This window comes from Triticum urartu, chromosome 3A (genome assembly GCF_056163025.1).
Source record: "Triticum urartu cultivar PI428250 chromosome 3A, HENAU_Tu73, whole genome shotgun sequence".
Lineage (NCBI taxonomy): Eukaryota > Viridiplantae > Streptophyta > Magnoliopsida > Poales > Poaceae > Triticum > Triticum urartu.
The window spans coordinates 682,022,349-682,042,766 of NC_141875.1; the positions used below are offsets into that span (position 1 = coordinate 682,022,349).

At 49.3% G+C, this 20,418-nt stretch overlaps 1 non-coding gene and 1 pseudogene across 1 annotated transcript; both read left to right on the forward strand.

Annotated features, from left to right (window-relative positions):
• The first annotated feature begins 429 nt into the window (after window positions 1–429).
• LOC125545953 (chitinase CLP pseudogene) lies at window positions 430–1,838 on the forward strand (annotated as a pseudogene).
• Window positions 1,839–2,814: 976 nt separating this feature from the next.
• Window positions 2,815–2,888, forward strand: TRNAR-UCG (transfer RNA arginine (anticodon UCG)). The gene has a single exon. It is a non-coding gene; the product is annotated as a tRNA-Arg (tRNA).
• Window positions 2,889–20,418: the final 17,530 nt, after the last annotated feature.

The following is a 20,418-nucleotide window of genomic DNA, read 5'->3' on the forward strand; positions in this document are numbered from 1 at the left end:
GTTATCATGCTTAAAATCCGAACGTTCGAGATTTATCATTTTCGATAAACTAATGTTTACAATGTTTCCTAGTCGGTGTCCATGGAATTTTACTCGCAGGAGAGAGAAGTCAATTTCTGCTGGCCCTGCTTTTGCTCGGCCGTCGCACATTGGAAGCGACGAGAGAGCGAGTGTTCGGCGCCTACACGAGAGAAAGAACAATGTGGTGGGGTGGTGGGCCCCACATGCGTGGACTGGATGCGAGTCCGATTTGACCGCAACATGTGGGATCAGGTGGACGCGTAGGATCAGCATGGTTTGTCTACACACACTGCATGCATATCTTCCCGTTATCATCCCGTGTCGGCATGCACACTGGTCGCCGTTGAATCCGGTGGGCCGAGCTCGCACTCGCGCTCACATGCTCCGGAACCCACTATATGAAGAGACGCACACGCACATGCTCCGGACATCCAGTTCCGCATTGGCAAATAAAACAATTCCACGGTCCTGACCATCTCCGTCCACTGGTGCGAGCAAAGATGGCACGGGTCCTCCTCCTCGTGCTGGCCGCCTCGCTCGTTGCGCTGGCGTCGTCCAAAGGCCTTCCGGTGCTCGCGCCGGTCACCAAGGACACCGCCACCTCCCTCTACACCATCCCCTTCCACGACGGCGCCAGCCTCGTCCTCGACGTCGCCGGCCCGCTCGTCTGGTCCACGTGCGAGGGTAGTCAGCCGCCGGCGGAGATCCCGTGCAGCAGCCCCACCTGCCTCCTCTCCAACGCCTACCCCGCCCCGGGCTGCCCCGCGCCAAGCTGCGGCAGCGACAGGCACGACAAGCCGTGCACGGCGTACCCATCCAACCCGGTCACCGGCGCGTGCGCGGCCGGGAGCCTCTTCCACACGAAGTTCGCAGCCAACACCACCGACGGGAATAAACCGGTTAGCGAGGTGAACGTCGGGGTCCTGGCGGCGTGCGCGCCGAGCAAGCTCCTGGCGTCGCTGCCCCGGGGCTCCACGGGCGTGGCCGGGCTCGCGAACTCCGGCCTAGCGCTGCCGGCGCAGGTGGCGTCCACGCAGAAGGTCGCCAACAGGTTCCTCCTCTGCCTCCCCACCGGCGGCCTTGGCGTGGCCATCTTCGGCGGCGGCCCGCTCCCGTGGCCGCAATTCACGCAGTCCATGGACTACACCCCGCTCGTCGCCAAGGGCGGCAGCCCCGCGCACTACATCTCGCTCAAGTCCATCAAAGTGGAGAACACCCGCGTCCCCGTATCGGAGCGGGCGCTCGCCACCGGCGGCGTGATGCTCAGCACGAGGCTGCCCTACGTCTTGCTCCGCCGCGACGTGTACCGCCCGTTCGTGGGCGCGTTCACCAAGGCCCTGGCGGCCCAGCCTGCCAACGGAGCGCCCGTGGCGCGCGCCGTGAAGCCTGTGGCGCCGTTCGAGCTCTGCTACGACACGAAGTCGCTGGGCAACAACCTCGGCGGGTACTGGGTGCCGAACGTTGGGCTGGCAGTCGACGGCGGGAGTGACTGGGCGATGACCGGGAAGAACTCGATGGTGGACGTCAAGCCGGGGACGGCGTGCGTTGCGTTCGTGGAGATGAAGGGGGTGGAGGCCGGCGACGGCAGGGCGCCGGCGGTGATCCTCGGAGGAGCCCAGATGGAGGACTTCGTGCTCGACTTCGACATGGAGAAGAAGCGGCTCGGGTTTCTCAGGCTGCCGCACTTTACGGGTTGCGGCAGCTAGAGCTTTCACTGCCTGTAATAATAAGTCTGTTTATTTACTGTACAATGTACTTCGTCGACTACGGCATGTAATAAATAAGTTCTTTTGGACATTCAAGACCAAATTACTTCATCTGTTGACCTTGAATGTTTCTTTTGTTCACTTAAAATTAACCGTTAAATGGCCCACGTCAACATTTGGCATTTTTCTAGAACAGTTCCCTACATTTTTAATCATTAAATACATTTCTATGCATTTAGTTGTTATAATAAAATTTCAGAATGTAAATGCATAAAAAGGAAAATTGAGTAAAAAAATTCATATTTGCGTTCTTGAGTCCATGTTTAGTCCTTATCAAAGAAATGAAAATGATTTTCAAACATGAGGGTGCCAGGAGATGACGCTGAACATTAAGATTCTTTTTTTAGTTGTCAAAAATGCAAACAACGTCCAAAAAGAATGAAATTTGGCATGATGCCCACCATTGACACCTAGAGGCGATGGTAAATGTTTGAGAAGGTTCTGCAAAAGTTGTGGCGTACATTACTTAGAAGCCGGACAATCTTCAAGAAAAGATCATGGTTTCGAGAGGAAACATGTCATCTTTGAAGGCAAAGCGACTACTGCCTTTTCTGTTGGCCTTGAATTTTTTTTGCATGGCAGTGTACGGCCTAGCTCTTGGTGTACGTATCAATTCTTGAGTTCGTTGTTGACACGTTTTGTGCCCTGAAAACCTGCACTAGGTGAGGGATGATAAGGTCTTTGAGGAGTGTTCATGCGCGACTGCTCGCTCAAATTCAACACTCATCTGCCTACTTCAACTACTTTCTCTATGGCAGACGACCACTTTGCCTTGACCATCATGGCCGGAGATGTTGTTGGACCGGAGTTTTTGGCACCCTCGTATGGTCTGACCCCCTTTTCTCTTGACATGTGTCATTGGTTCATATGTGTATATGCTTGATGTTTGTAGTCAGTTGTGTGTGATTTGTCATGTCAGTAATCTTACAATGATGCAAATCTGACCAGAGATTAAAGGAAACATACCTAATTTCCTAACATGAATTTGATGTGTTACTGATCCAGAACGTACATTTATCAGCACAGTGACCGCATAGCGCAGTGGATTAGCGCGTCTGACTTCGGATCAGAAGGTCGTGGGTTCGACTCCCACTGTGGTCGACGTTTTTTGTGATTTTTTCTTTTCTCCTGTCAAACTTATCCTCAGTACGGGAAGACAACTCTTATTAGACCACGGTTTGCACCGTTTTTTTTCCAACAATTTGACTGACGCAACACAGGCAAAATCACAAAAATAATACACACACGGAAGCAACTTGCAGCAAGTGCCAAAACATTACCAAAGCACTGGATTTCCATTAAACTTCAGGCTCGGCCAAATCGCTGGTTTATCAAGTTCAGACTTCAGAGTGCGGGACGTACACGGCTCAGCCAAACTGCTCCAACCACCCATTACAGCCAGCCCACACTAAGATGGTCGAAAGCAGGTAGTCCACCGCGCAAGGCTGGAACGAACGATCTCCAGGAGATAATACGACCAGTGTTTTCGCTAGCGTCTGTCGACGATGCATGCATGCGCTCAACAGGATATATAGTACTAAAACCACAACGAGTAATTTGGAACGGAGGGAGTAACTGTGAGGTACACCACCTGCCCTGAAGAAATATGTTAACATCTGAATCTACCAATCCACATGCCAGAGGGACTCCAAGGGAACCGCTTCGCTCTGTTCGAGACGACAGAGGCGACAGTTCCTGCCCTCTTTGAACGCCGTTGAGGCGTAGATCTTCACCCCTCTCGGTCCGCTGCTCCGGCGGCTGGTGGATAGGGGTGGGCTCACGTTTCTCTTAAGGCTGTTTCACCGATTTAGGGCTTCGTATTGGTCTAGTAGTAACAGTTTGATGGGATTGGTGCTGCGTCGAATAAGGTGGCCTTGGTCCCTTTCTCACCACGGCAGCATTCTTTTCAGCGGCGTTATTGAGTCGATGATCTCTGCCTGCCATTCGTTCGGATCTGTAAGCCTTATGTTTTCTATGTCTGGCAGTTTGTCGTGGAATCATACTCTGTTTTAATGATTAATATAATGTGTGCGGTCAAAAAGAAAACATCTAAATCTACCATATGCGTCCACAAACAACAAAAAGTAAATTTTGTGTCCAGAATTTTGATATGCACAGCACAGCCAAGTTATTAACAACGACTGTGCTACAAACACTCGCATGAAGCATGTATCCAAAATGGTTGACAGCTGAACTGAAACAATACATAGTACTGATAATTGCAAACCGTGCAACAGGCAAATGCAGTAAGACATTAATAGATTTCAAGGGTCCCAGAACAGTACAATCACCATTCGCCGTGGTAGATGTAGTAGATAGATGCGTCTAGGCGGGTCTGTGATTGCTGGGTTATGTTGTTCTCGACTTGTTTTAAAGTTTGTTTAAAATATATTTGTTTCCAATATAAAACTAATGGAAAAGCTGGTTCGATAAAGTTGACTATCATGGGATGACAAATTAAGCCTCTGGTTGTAGTTTTCTAATTGCAGTTGATTATGTTTTTTTTTAGAGAAAAGGCTATTGCCCAACTTTATAGATAAAGTCATACGAAAGAGTACAGGACCAAGAGAGATCCTAAGCACAACCAAGTCTTACAGCCAAACAGGAACCAAGACAAACAACAGTTTTAAACGGCACGCAGACCTGAGTGAGATAAAGGGGTACGCAGGCCACCACCTATGAGACAAAAGAACCGGCAGCTATGATGAAACAACATCGGCTGGGGAGGATAGCAAATTGGTAGATGCCCGCACTTTGTTGATCAGCATCTCTAGCCCGTCACGGTCCGCCTCCTTAGCAATAATTTCCACTGCTGCAAGAGTATAGACATTTTGAACAAAACATCAGCAGGTTTGTTAGGGAAGACGCCCTTAATAGTAAACTTGTTCCGAATAGTCCAGAGAGCCCAGCAAAGGGCGCCCATCCCAGTCCAGAATAGCCTCCTGGCCCGGCCATTCAGGCCATTCGAAATGGATCGAACATCAGCAAAATTGCCAGGAGACCAAGGTCTCACATACCATGACCGAACGCAACCCCAAGCCAGCAGGGCTAGATCACATTTAAAGAAAATATTGTTAGTATCTTCGAGGAAGGAACAGAGAGAACAGAAAGCAGAGCCAGGCCCGTTCCTTTTCTAAATCTGGTCAGCCGAGGGAAGCCGGCCCCTAAAGGCCTAGCATAGGAAGATTTTAATCTTAGGAGGAATCGTAGACGACCAAATACTCTTGAACCTCGAGGTAGTGGGGCTAGCGATGACACGACTATACAGAGACTTGACCGAAAACTTCCCCGAAGCCGTATGAGGCTAAGAAACAGAGTCCGCCTCCTCCGAGAGCGCAGGGAACAAGGCAGCAAGGCGATGCCAGTCGCCCAACTCTTCAGGAGAGAGGGTCCTCCGAAATCCCAGGTCCCATCCGTTAAGTGAAAGCTCAGAAATTGAAATCTCGGGGTTGGAGCAATAAGAGAATAAAACTAGGAAAGAAGACGCCAAGGAGGCGACCCCAGTCCACCAATCCAACCAGAAACGAGTCGAGGCCCCTTCGTTGACCACGAACTTGACGTGGGAACGGAACACGTCCCTAACCTTGACAAGGTCCACCCAAAACTGAGAGGCCCCGATTGGATTCACAAACATAGGACTTCCATTCGGGAAGTATTTTGCTCTTAAGATCCGAAGCCACAATGAGTCCGGACTAGTGGTCATGATTCTCCACCACCGTTTGACAATGAGACAAGGGTTCATCACCTGAGTATTAAGAATCCCATGCCCCCTAGGCTTTTGGGTTTGCAAATGATGTCCCATTTAACCAACCTGTATTTACGTTTGTTCTCAGCTGAATTCCAGAAGAAGGCCCCTCTATGTTTGTCAAAATCCGCATGGGTTCCCTTGGAAAATCTGAAGAAGCTCATGGTAAACATAGGAAGGGAAGATAGGCAGGAGTTGATGAGGGCCACTTTGCCTGCAACGTATTGTATCTGCCTTGCCAAGGGAGAACTCTGTTCCCCACCTTAGCTAACAGAGGTTTAAACTCGCTAGAGAACAACCGCCATGGAGACATCGGGAGCCCTAAGTATTTGAAAGAGAAGGCACCCAGGAACAGTTTAGCAAGCGGGAGATTCTTAAAGCTTCAGCCACATCTACGCCCATAACAATGGCCTCACTCTTAGATAGGTTGATTTTGAGCCCCGACAAGGCTTCAAAACATAGGAGAATGAACTTGAGATTGTCAATACACGATTCATTTGCCTCCACCAGAATGATTGTGTCGTCCGCATATTGGAGATGAGTGAGACCCTGAGGGATTAGCTAGGAAATCACAGGAGAGATATGGCCTGCCGAAGCCGCCCTATCCAGCATGCATGATAGTGCATCAGCAACAAAGATGAACAAAATGGGGGACGTCGGATCCCCTTGCCGAAGGCCACGACCATTGGCAAAGTAATTACTGACAGAGCCGTTGATAGACACGGCAGTATGACCCCCAGAGACCAGTTGCATCAGCTGATGCACAACTCCAGAATCAAAACCCTTAGCACACAGGACCTGTCTAAGGAAATCCCAACTAACTGAATCGTTAGCTTTTTCAAAGTCGAGCTTAAGGATTAAAGCTTTGGAGCCCCTCTTCCTAAGATCATGCACAACCTCATGCAAGCAGAGAATGCCATCGAGGATAAACCTACCCTTTATGAAAGCGGACTTGGATAAGCTAATGGTACGGTGAGCCACAAGGGTTTAACCTAGTCGCCATGCACTTGGCAGGGAACTTAGCAAAGTTGGTAATCAACGCAATGGGACGGAATTGAGATATAGAATCAGCACCTTTGACTTTTTGCATGAGGGTGAGGACAGCGTAATTCAAACGAGAAATGTCGACCGTGCCAAGCCAAAAACCTTAAATGATTTTGCACACAAGCGACTAAAGGGAAGGCCAGAAGCGTTTAAAGAAAGGGATCGAGAAACCATCCGGGCCCGAAGCCGAATGAATGTTGGCAGAATTGATTGCCACTTCAATTCGCAGTTAATTATGTAACCAACTGCAATATCTTTTTCAATGGAATTTTCTACACATATCACTATCTTCATGATATGTATATTTTTTCATCCCAAAAAATTAATCTGTATATTTGCATCTCAAGTATTTTTGACGTTGTTATTTTATGTGAGAAGATAATCTGCATGGTCAATGTTCAATTTCCTATTGCAAGCGATGGCTATTCCAAGTTGGTGGCTTGTGCCCTAAGAATGTGGTCAACTCTCCAGCAGGCCAGCACATGTACGTACTCCCTCCGTTTTTATTTACTCCGTATATTAGAGTTGACTGAAGTCAAATTTTGTAAAGTTTGATCAAATTTATAGAAAAAATATAAATATTTAGCATAACAAATCTATATGATGGGAAAGTACATTCAACAACAAATCTAATAGTATTGATTTGTTATTGTATATGTTAATATTTTTTGTCTATAAACTTTGTTAAAGTTTGTAAAGCTTGACTTTGACTAAAACTAATATGCGGAGTAAATAAAAACGGAGGAAGTTGGTTGTATAGTCAAAGCTGTGTTCTATAACCGTACCACTGCTCCGATCGACATCAATTAATCTTTTAAGTTAGGCGCGTAGCTATTGGTAGCAGTCAACTTCTTTGATGTGTGAACAGTGAGTTCATATGCACGTCCTTATCCACGCATGCATGAGTTGCCTGTGGGCTAAATACAGGCAGCCACTGCTCAAAGTCAAAACTCAAAAGTCAACAATCAAAGCATGTCACGTGCTTCCACAGCCATCCAGAATTCAGCACAGTCAAATAAAACTGGCCGCAGCCTAGATGGAAGAACAATGGGAAGCTAGTATCTAGTACTCTCTTCGTTTCTTTTTAGTCTGCATATAAAAATTGGTCAAAGTCAAACTTTGTAAAGTTTGACCGACCTTGTAGAAAAAAATATGGACATCTATAATACTAAAGCTATACGGTATGAAAATTAATTTCATGATGCATCTAACAATATTGATTTCATATTGTGAATCTTGATTTTTTTTTCTAAAAACTTAGTCAAAGTTAATAAAGTTTGACTTTGACCAAATCTTATATGCAGATTAAAAAAATGGAGGGAGTACAAATCATATTTTCTTGACGAAGAAAATAAATAAATATCAAGAAGATACTGATTACACATGGCTCCTGCAACAACTTGATATCAATCAGAGCTAGCCAAACAGGCCGGCCCGGCCCGCCGTAAACGTGTCTGGCACGGCACAGCCCGCCAGGGCACGATTAATAGCCGGGCCGCGTCATGCCGGCCCACGTGCTGCAAGAAGTAGCCCAAGCACAGCACGGGAGTTAAGCGGGCCGGCTTGTGGCACGTTTAGGCACGCCGGCCCGTGTCGGTTTGATTTTTTTTCTTGCGAAATACCTTCAAAAAACATGGGGGAAAAGCCAAAAAATGTAAAAAATACGGTGAAGTATTACAAAAAGATAAAAAAAATACAAATTAGAGCACTACAAATGTATGCATGCACTACACAATTATTGAACATATTAAAGTACTAGGTATTTATGTAGGATGTATATATTTATATATTTCAAAAAAAGTTAAACGGGCCGTCTGTGTGCCCAGCCTCCAGGCTCAGGCATGGCCCATGGCATGCTGCGTGCCATGCCTGGCCCATTGAGCCCGGGCCGTGCCATGCCTGGGCCATGCCGTTCTTGTGTGCTACCGGGCTAGCCCAGTTAGCATGGCCCGTTTGGCCAGCTATAATATCAATAGCTAATGAAGATACTGAGGATACACCCAACTAAATTATCAAAAGAAGAAAAAAAACTAAGATCCATGCCAAGCAATCACACCATCCTTGAAAAAAAATCAAGACTATGAGAATGGTTCATCAAAAGCAACGTCCACGCGCCTGAGCCACCTTTGACAAATCCAACTAGTAAAGGTCGGACCATGAGTTTTCACCACGAGGATCAATTCTGAACAACCTTCACGCAACGCCGTCAACAAGGTAACATTGAGAAAATAACCATCATTGCCAACTAGAACCAATCAAGGTCAGATCTTGGGTTTTCACATAAAGCTTAGGACTGGATACTCGAGCAAGCATCCCTAAACAAAGTCCATGTGTGTTACCTCCACCAATTGCTGGCCCAACGAAGACAATATGGATGTGGATGATCTTTGTCAGGACCGGGTTTTTCGGGATATCATTTTCCCAAAAAAGTTGGTCCTTGTGCTCACCAGTCCTAGGATTACTATTAGCTGGTGAGGCACCAACCTGATACAGAAATTCCAAGCAAAATACAAAATATGTAGTACAAGACCATGCTGGCCTATGAGTACAACACAAGGTTTCTAGTGGCTGATGGCGGAAGCGGTTTGTGGTACATCAGTGTCTATGGGACTCAATTTCCCACAGGAACAATTGACCTGGATAACTCCTATCTTCGCGAGGCTGCTATCACCATTGCGTAGGTTCCGGAGCTGTCATCGCAACGCTCCTCTCCATGCAAGAAATTTGGCCAAGACAATAGCCAGGGACAAGCCAGTGAGTACTTTAAATGTGCTCGCAAACATTATGAATGCAGGTATAATATAACAAATGATAATCATGCTCTGAAATATTTTATGATCACAATGTCAGTCACAAAATAAAAATCCATGATGCACGCAAGCAGGTTATTCATATACAACATAATATGCAATAAGGGAGTAGAAATAGAATGCACCGATCGGGTGTCTGAAGCGACGCCTCGAAAGGATAATAATATAAAGCATGCCTCAGTCGGGCGTCTGAGCGACACCACATAAAGGGCTTATAAATAAAAGAAATAACAAGCGTGCCACAGTCGGGCGTCTGTGCGACACCACATAAAGGGCTTATAAAAGAATAATCATAGTGAATATCCAGTAGGTAGAACCGTCCCAGGGATACTCAATAATTCAAATCATGTAAATGGTTAGTCCATAATAATAGTAATCATAATCATCATGAGTCACAAGTCATGATCCATGTTCTGGTTTAGCAATTTTTCCTCCGAAGACCGACACTTGACCCATCCCAGACTGTAGTCCTTAACCATGGACACGGCTATTCGAATAGATATAATCTCTACAGAGGATGTACTCTTTACCCACGAGTAACGGATTCCTATAGTCCATCGGGACTAATTCTGTCTTCGGTCTTTTAATTGAAAACACACCTGACCGCACACACCAGCCTAACTTACAGGTGTCTGGAATCACCAACGACACCCGTTAAGTGAAACTCTAAGTGGGGAGGCTACAACCTCGACTAGCATGGGATCACAAAATTTGCAACGCGCGCAAACTAGGGGAGCTACCCCCTCGGCTCCAACCGGAAACACCCATGCCCCCGGACCAGGTGGCATGTCTACCGGATGCAGCCGGTATCTTCCACCATGGCCTCTCTGTACGGTGTGTGCTAGGAGGGGGTTGGCAACTTATTGAACCGTACCCTACCTATGGCAGGGACAAGTGGTAGTACGAAACAAGTATGGGGGTTACTGGAACAAGACTCGATCTATGGTCGACTCAGGAGGTTATAGCATTTCCTACATGATTAGCATAAGAAATATATTTCACACCAATCAGACAGAATCACCACTCATCATACCTCACCATGCCTTACCGGACACAACCGTCTCGACGAAGAACTAGAGACACGCTCGTGTCTACCCAAGACAGAGGCTTTCCTGGATTCCTTCCCGCAGGCATGAAAGGCATACGAGGGTGATTACTATCACAAACATATCAAATTCCAACAGCACGGAATCATCAATATGTACTCATGAGTATGATCATGTCATCACATAAAATAACGAATACTCCGTGTCAAGGTGTTGTTGTAACCGCATCAAACAACACACAACAATATTATGCCAGGGTTCAGAAAGCTTGCCTTCAAGAGTATGCAAGTGGGGGTGCACTTTCTGAAAGTTGCTTCCTTCTTCAAAATCCTATTTTAAGAAAATTTAAATTAACACATAGTTTCAAAACAGTACAAAAAAGTTGTTTGGACAATTTTCAAATAAATATGAAAATAAAATAGACAAAATTTGAGAAACAACAGAAAAAGAATCAAATCAATTGGACTTGTATTTTAAAAGTTATAGCCAGTCAAAGTCTGTTTTTAATAAAAACCGGAAAAAGAAAACGGTTCGGGGAGTAATACGTTTTCGAACAGGAGGAAACATACTCTAGGTTTTACGCTTCCACTAAAGCCAGCGCGGGCCGTGGCTGGGTCACTGACAGTGGGTCCATCGGGCCCACTGGTCAGGTTTAACCAGTCGCCCGCGCCTTCTTTCTCCTCTAGCCGAGTAGAGGCGGAGCTCCGGCGATTGTCGGCGGCTCCCCACGGGATTCCGAGGGCAGGGATGGATCCGCCAGTCCAGTGCAGTCCTCCCAGTGGTCGAGAGGGTCGTGGGGACAAAGGGGGTTGCCGGCACCGAGCTCCGCGGCGGACGATGGCTTCTGGTGGATCGGGGTCTCGAGCTACGGTGGCTCCCGATCTGGTTTGAGAGGTGGGGTAGCTCCGCAAGGTCTAGGGGAGTCGGACGGTGGCACTGGATGGACGGGGGAGGCCCTGCTCGCGACGAACGGGACCGGAACGTGGCGGCGGCCGAACTGACCGGAGATGGGGAAGACGGTCTCCCTCCATCGATTGCTGGCCATGGGAGCACCAGGGGGATGGTCTGAGGTCGCCTGAGGGTCTGGACGAGCTCGGGGGCTCCTTTTATAGGCGGTCGAGGTCGGTTCCGACGACGGCAGTGGATAGGAACGGCGAACTGCCGTTCTGTAGCCAGGGGGCGAGTGGCGATGGCTGGCGGGGTCTGGCAGGGCGAGAGGATGAGCTTGAGCTGTTCCAGGTGCAGCTGGCGGGTGAGGATGGTCGGGGCGGCGCTGTCCATGGCAGGAGCCTGCTGCGGGCCATGGCCGACCTGACGGTGGCTCTGCGGGGCTCCAGGGGTGGCTTGGATGGCTCTGATGAGCGGATGAGAACGGGGCGCGGCCTTGCGGGCGAGCAAAGGCCAGGGGCAGGCTGCGGTGGCTCGGTTGCGCGCGCGCGTGCAAAATGTGTGCTCTGGGCGCGCCCAGAGCACGCACGCCAGGTGCTCAACGAAATGCCAACGCATGCCAGGAGGCTTGGATGAGGCTGGGGATTAATAGGTCTAGGTTAGAGTTGGCTAGGAGATTAGTGGACATGGCTGCTGGGTCAGGGGATCAAGTCCACAATGTAGACTAAAAACTATGCCCAAAACTGTCCATGCACACAAGGTGCTCGACAGGATGCCATGGGCATCTGGGCATCTCTTCTGGTGGCCAAAATCTCCAGATCAGAGTCTCTTTAGGTGTAGGTGATGGTGGCAAGACTAGTAGAAAAAGGGCCTATTGTCCCGGTTCGTAAGGGCCTTTTGTCCCGGTTCCTAAACTGGGACTAAAGGGTCGGTACTAATGCCCTGTCCCTTTAGTCCCGGTTCAATCCAGAACCGGGACAGATGGGCCTCCACGTGGCCTGTGCGCGGAGCGCAGGCAGGAGGGCCTTTGGTCCCGGTTGGTGGCACCAACCGGGACCAATAGGCATCCACGCGTCAGCATTTCTGTGGTTGGGGTTTTTGTTTATTTTGAAGGGGGGGGGGGGGGTTGGGGGTTTTGGGGGGTTAATTTAGGTGTTTCATATATTGTGTTAGCTAGCTATAATTAATAGAGAGAAGTGTCCTCTCTTATGTCCGTGCTTGGTCGACGCTACGTACTATACATACGTATAGAGAGGACTAGACACGCTAGCTAGCTAGTAAGCAAACGAAGGAAACAGAAGATCGTCATGAACATATATGCATACAGAGAGAAGTGATATCGACCACCTCTCCTTCTCCGAGAGATTGGTCGAACAACAAGTTCTCGTATATCTATCCGACACTACCGGCTACATATATACAATAATTATCTCTTACAAATATAATCTCCTAACATACGGACGCATGGTCCACATAGTATTCTCCGTCTTCAGCGATCACGTGGTCAAGAAAGAATGCCGCCAATTCCTCTTGAATTGCTCGCATGCGAGCTGGTGCTAGGAGTTCATCCCGCTTCCGAAACATCTAATTTGAAGAAGGGGGTCAATACATATATATATGAATGAATGAAACTCAACACAAATGATGGTAATAAAATAAAATTGTGAATGTTGTTATTTACGCACTTCATATTGTTCGTCAGAGTAGCCCCGCTCACAGGTCGTGTGGCGGATGGACTCGCAAATGTAGTATCCACAGAAATCATTCCCTTGTTCCTGCCACAACCACTTTACAAGAAATAGAGGTCAATCAAACTGATAAGCAAGAATGCCAAATGGTATTGATGAAACTAGCGCTTGAATCACTAGGAGATGCGCGGAACATGCTACTATAGTACTTACTTTCGGGTGTCTAAATTGCAGCTTCTTCGGGAGTCCCGTAGCTTTTTTGGTGAATTTTTTCCAAACCCTGCCAGACAAAGAAAACAATTACTTGATATATCAGGAAATGAACAAACTTGCTGGTATGGTGGATAATGATCGATTTAACTTACTTCTCGAGCATTTGAGTCATGTCCGCATAGTCCTGGGGATCTTTTCGTCTTGAGTCTAAGACGGTTACTAGTCCCTGCTCAAGCTTAATCTCTAGGAGAATATAGTGGAAACTGCACACGCATGCATAACTCATCAATTACATTACTATAACCTTGACTAATATATAAGGGAAACCGAATATGCACAAGACAGTAGCACTCACTTGAAGTTGTAAGGAAAGAGTATTATATCTTTGTTTTCATTTATTACCAACGATCGTAGCAAGTTGGCCTCGGTATCTGCGGCATGAAATTTAACCTGAGTTGCATCTATGAGATTTCTGTTAATGAACCCAATATCACCGATTTGTCTTTTCTTCAATTCGACGATCTTCAGTCTGCATAATATAGTGAGGATAATTATAAACACATGCAATGAAAGAGTTGAGCTATATAGAGAGACTTAATGATAGAAGTAGTACTACTTACAGACAGTCGCAGGTGACCGTTGCTTTATCGAGGGCCAATTGATTGAAAAACTGAAAGAACTCCTCAAATGGAACAGGCAACAGTTCAATTCCAACGAGGTCATGCTCCTTTTTAACTCTCACATACAAAGTACTCCTCCCCCCAGACTCTCTGCAGATTTTCAAGTACCAATCATGCAATCTTCGCATCATCGTTGATAGAGATCTTTCATATTTGACGAGAGGCTTCCCGTACTCGTATCTTTGTATCTGCACCTCCATGAAATCATAATGTACATCGTCGGGCAGGTAATCTCCAAGATTGCTATAACCGGGCACCATCCTCGGATCATTAGCGACGATGTCGCTAGGCACCTTGAGCAGGGGCACGATTGCTTCGCTTGTTCGCCGAGCTGGGCAATTTGTTTTCCAGCTCGTCGTTCTTTCAGCCTTTGATCACTGATAGTACTTCCTGGCCGCTCCGCTTCGGAAAATTCCTTTCCAATAATGCGATCATAGTTGCCTTTTGGCGGAGACTTGGGTGGTTTTGTCAGGGCAGCCAGAGTGCGCTTCACTTTCACCGGATCTACCTTCTCCTCCGGAGGTGGATGTTTCTTTGCTTTCACCCCTTCAAAGAATTTACTCACTTCTTCTCGAGCGATCTCGGCATTCTCCTCCGAGGTCCTCTCGTATGGTAACTTCTCTGGAGTCTTCAGAGAAGGACCAAATCTGTATGTCCTCCTGCCTCTGGCTGTACTGCTAGACGCCGGCAGAGCAGACGGAGCGGCTGTCTTCTTTACTTGCTTACGAGGCGGAGGAGAAGGACTACGACGCGCCGGAGTAGCCGGAGCGGCGGCGGGTCTCTTCCGCCCTTGCTGACGAGGCGGAGAAGGAGGAGGCTGGCTGCTCGGGCACGTCGGCGCAGGCGGAGAAGGAGACGGAGTGCCGCCACGCGCCGGAGAAGGAGCCGGCCGAGTGCCCTGATCGTCACTCGCCGGAGGAGGAGGCGGAGTGCCCTGACTCGCCGGAGGAGGAGGAGGAGGCGGAGGCGTCCAGTTCAGAAGGTTGATGAGCTCCTTCCGCCATAGGCATGGAGTCTTCAGAGCAGAACCCAGCCGAGTCTCCCCTTCACCGGTAGGGTGGTCAAGCTGGAGGTCCTAAAATCCCTCCGTTATTTCATCCACCATCACCCTAGCATATCCTTCTGGAATCGGCCGGCAGTGAAAAGTTGCGCCGGGTTCAGTAGGAAAAACAGAGCCAACAGCCGCCTTGACCTTCATATTAATCCATTGCGTCATAAGGTGGCAATTTTGAGACTCCGTGATAGCATCCACGGGATAGCTGGCAGGAGCCGTCAAGACATGCTCCGGCTGAAGCAGCTCGGTGGAAGCCACGCTGCTTCTCCGCTGAGATGGCGGGGTAGTTTCGGGGGAAGCTTCGGCAGTTCGTTTGCTGCGATTTGCTTCTCGTTCCTCTATCGCTTGTACCCTAGCGTGCAGCGCCTGCAGTTGGGTCTGCTCCACTTTCTTCCTCCTCTCATGGCATTTGTAACCGCCTGCGTCCGGAAACCCAACCTTCCACGGAATGGAGCCTGGCGTGCCTCGTGTCCGTCCAGGGTGCTCAGGATTCCCGAGGGCCATTGTGAGCTCGTCGTTCTCTCTGTCTGGAACGAACATGTAACGCCCGGATAATCTTGCTACAGTAATCCCACGCCAATCATGCCACGTCATCCCGATTACTATTGCTAAACGTCCGTTAGTTCAACCGCGTCAAATTCAAATTTAAAATTAATGTCGATAATAAAAGTTTCCAAAAATTGAAACAAAAATGTTCAGTGGTTGCCAAATATTACAAGGGTAATTATGGTGCAGCAAACACAATTTTACAAAATACCTAAATGACCTAAACTAACTAAAACATGAAAAGGAAAACACAAAAACAAAAGAACTAACAAAAAAAGAAAAAAAGGGGAAGCACCCCCCCACTGGGCTCCGGCCCAGCAGGCCATTAGGCCACCCACCCGGCCGGCTCACCCTTCCCCCACTCCCCTTATCCACCCACCCGGTGGAACCCTAACCCCCACCGACGCCCCACTCGCACCCCACTCCCCCACTCGCCCCCCACTCGCTTCCCCCCCTCCCCGATCCAGTTCGGATCGAGGGGAACGCCCCCCCCCCCCCCGACGCCGTGCCCTTCGCCGTCGCCGCCTGGAGACCACGCCACCTCACCGGAGCTACCCCCGCCGGACTGCTTCCTCCCCCCTGGACGGCCTGCCTCCCTCTACGCCTGTCGTCCCCGTCGGTCCACCCCGAACCTCCCCGCGCCCATTGCCCCGTCCCTACAAAGCCCGGTGAGGCCACGGCCTCCGCCCTCCTCCTTCCCCCGTCCCGCGCGCGCACATCACCTGCTTCGGCGCCCGTCGCAAGCCATCCACTGCTCACTGCATCGCGCGCCCGCGAACGCCTGCTGCTGCCGCCGATCGCCCCGCTCTGCTCCTGCTGCCTCGCGTCCCCGCGCTCGCCCGTGCGCACAGCCGCGTTCCCGCGGCCACGCCCTCTGCTCCTGTCGCTGCTCCTCGCCCGCTGCAGCTCGGTCACCCCTGGCCTCTCCTCCTATCGCACCCGCTCGCACCACGTGGCCATGCGACGCGCCCGCCTGCTCGCTCGGCCGCTCTATCGCCGCGTCCGACTGCATGCGCTAGACGCCCCCTCCCGCGTCCAGGCCACGCCCCGACCGCACCTGCCCGCGCCTGCCGCCACCGCGCCTCCCCCCCCGCTTCTAGCCGCGCGCTCCGGCCACCGCCGCCTCCCCTACGCCCCCAGCGCCCGCCCCGCTGCCGTCCCCCCCCGAGTCGTCCCTCCGTCGCCTCCCTTGGCCTGGCGGCCAGCGCCGGCGTGCGCCGCGCGCGCCCAGTGCCCTCGGGGTTGCGCCCGCCCACCTGCACACGGCGCCCGTCGCCCGCAGCGCCCGCTCGGGCGCACGCCCGCATCGGAAAGCCCGCACGCCCGTTATGCCCCCTGGGCCACTGACCAAATGGCCCCATGGCCCAAAACGTTTTGTAAAAAAAGGAATTAAAAATAAAATACAATAATAATTAATAAAAATAAATAATTAATTAACTAATTAACTAATTAATTAACTTAATTAATTCTAATTAAATTAAACAATTAAGATTAATCAACCTAATGATTAATTAACCTAATTAACTACTGTTAATTAGCTAATTAATTAGTATGATAGTGGGGCCCACCCCCTAATTAATTTTGATTAGTTTAATTAAAATGTGTCACTGACTAGTGGGACCCACTGGTCAGGTTGACCAGTCAACCCTGTTGATTGCTGACGTCAGCATGACATCATGCTGATGTCATAAATCCAAATTTCGAATTAAATTAAATAATTAATTAAATTCTAGAAATTAATAAAATCTTTAGAAAATCATATCTTTTAATCTATAACTCGGATTAAATTATTTTCAACATGAAAGTTGCTCAGAACGACGAGACGAGACCAGATACGCAGCCCGTTCGTCCGCCATGCATCCCTAGCATAGCAAACACGCAACTTTCCCCCTCCGGTTCATCTGTCCAAAAATGCGAAACACCGGGAATACTTTCCCGGATGTTTTCCCCCTTCACCGGTACCACCTCGTACCGCGTTAGGGCACACCTAGCATCACGCTTTGTCATGTCATGCATCGTCATGCATTTGTTTGCAATATATTTATTGTTTCTTCCCCCTCTTCTCTCGCTAGACATCGAGACCGACGCCGCTGCTACCCAATACGACTTTGGTGTTGACGACCACTCTCTCTTGCCAGAGCAACCAGGCAAGCCCCCCTTTGATCACCAGATATCGCCTACTCTACTCTCTATACTGCTTGCATTAGAGTAGTGTAGCATGTTACTGCTTTCCGTTAATCCTATCCTGATGCATAGCCTGTCATTGTTGCTACAATTGTTGATACCTTACCTGCAATCCTAAATGCTTAGTTTAGGATGCTAGTTTCTCATCAGTGGCCATACATTCTTGTTCGTCTGCCATGCTATACTATCGGGCCGTGATCACTCGGGAGTTGATCACGTGTATATACTTATACATAATATATGATACTGATGATGACTAAAGACGGGTCGGCTCGTAGGAGTACCCACGAGTGATTCACGGATTGGGTCCGAAAGGACGTTTGTCCCGACGACCCTCTGAGTGGATCGTTGTGGCGAAGTGACAGGGCAGATTGAGACCACCTAGGAGAGAGGTGGGCCTGGCCCTGGTCGGCGTTCGCGGTTATTTCAAGATAATACGTTTAACGAGATCTTGGTATTTGATCTAAGTCTAGCTACTGGCCTGTATGCACTAACCATCTACGCGGGGACAGTTATGGGCACTCGACGTCGTGGTATCAGTCAAAGTCTTTGTGACGTCAGCGACTGAGCGGCGCGCGCCGGATTGGACTAGAACGCCTGCTAGGCTAGGTCTGCTTCCGGCCGCGTTCGCAACATGCAGGTGTGCAAAGGGCGATGGGCCCAGACCCCTGCGCCATAGGATTTAGAAGGGCGTGCTGACCTCTTTGTTGTGCCTAGATAGGGCTGCGACGTGTTGATCTTCCGAGGTCGGGCATGACCCAGGAAAGTGTGTCCGGCCAAATGAGATCGAGCGTGTTGGGTTATGTGGTGCACCCCTGCAGGGAAGTTAATCTATTCGAATAGCCGTGATCTTCGGTAACAGGACGACTTGGAGTTGTACCTTGACCTTATGACAACTAGAACCGGATACTTAATAAAACACACCCTTCCAAGTGCCAGATACAATCGGTGATCGCTCTCTCACTGGGCGACGAGGGGAGGATCATTGGATAGGGTTATGCTACGTGATGTTACTTGGTGAACTTACCATCTACTCTCTTCTCCTGCTGCAAGATGGAGGTTACCAGAAGCGTAGTCTTTGAAAGGACTAGCTATCCCCCTCTTATTCCGGCATTCTGCAGTTCAGTCCACATATGATAGCCTTATTCTAGTTGATACCAATGCATACATATGTAGTGTAGCTCCTTGCTTGCGAGTACTTTGGATGAGTACTCACGGTTTCTTTCTCCCTCTTTTCCCCTTTCCCTTCTACCCGATTGCTGCGACCAGACGTTGGAGTCCAGGAGCCAGACGCCATCGTCGACGACGACTACTACTTCTCGGGAGGTGCCTACTACTACGTGCAGCCCGCTGACGGCGACCAGGAGTAGTTTAGGAGGATCCCAGGCAGGAGGCCTGCGCCTCTTTCGATCTGTATCCCAGTTTGTGCTAGTCTTCTTAAGGCAAACTTTTTTAACTTATGTTTGTACTCCGATATTGTTGCTTCCGCTGACTCGTCTATGATCGAGCTCTTGTATTCGAGCCCTCGAGGCCCCTGGCTTGTAATATGATGCTTGTATGACTTATTTTATTTGTAGAGTTGTGTTGTGCTATCTTCCCGTGAGTCCCTGATCTTGATCGTACGCATTTGCGTGTATGATTAGTGTACGATTGCATCGGGGGCATCACAAGTTGGTATCAGAGCCGACTGCCTATAGGAATCCCCCTTTCAAACTCCTTGGCCGAAGTCGAGTCTACGTTGAAAAACTTTTACTAACATGGCTCTGCGGCTTACGGGTCCACGTCGCCATCTTGGTGGTATTAGGATCTTTTACTCCTCGATCCTTACTCTGGGACTCTGAACTCTCTCGTACTCGGGTTAAATGATTTTACTAACTCTAACACTAGGATCACGTGACCACGTTCACCCCAAAGTTGGATATGCCCTAGTAATTCTTTAGAGTAGTATTTGAACATTTTCCATATTGTCATTTGACTCCTGTGAAAACATCTTTGTTTTCAGATGGAACCCATGAGGCAGGTCGTGCGCCACACGACGGCCATTGGTGCCTCAGGATCACCTGCTGTGTTGGTTGAGATGATGACCTATCTGGGTTATCGCTGGCACCCTGAGTACACCGTCTATGAGGTGTATCAGGACTTCAACCAGGAGCAGTACCGTGCCATCGTCCACCTCTACTCTCGGGAGTATGACTCCACTACCGTGCTGCACACTGCTCATGGTGTTGGAGTGACTATCGACATGGCGGTCCATGATGCTGCTTATGCTGCTCTGACACGTCTTCGTGGAGAGTATCAGGAGTTGGACACCTCCCCCTTCAGGCACATTGCTATCGCATCCGATGTTGGTGCGGAGGGATACTACACTGCAGCCTACTCCACTGTCACCCGAGAGCCCTTCTACCATCAGAACCTGGTTCTGCATGCTGGTGGGCTGGATAGAGCTAACCGAGCTCTTCGCCACGAGTTGTACACCACCCGTCAGCACCTGTATCGTGCTCTGACGCTATTGCACCCCTCTGTCCGATCTGGTGATATGTCACGTTCTGCGATCTACCCTGCCAGGACCGTGATGCCCCAGGGCGTCGGCTGGCCAGATGTGGGAGGCTACTCTCCTGCACTTGGTCCTCTCCTGCACTTGGTCCTCTCCTGCCACCTACGCATCGGGTTCCGCACCAGAGTATCCGCCGACCCCAGGCTACTCACGTGGAGGTCTTCCCTTCGCGTCACTAC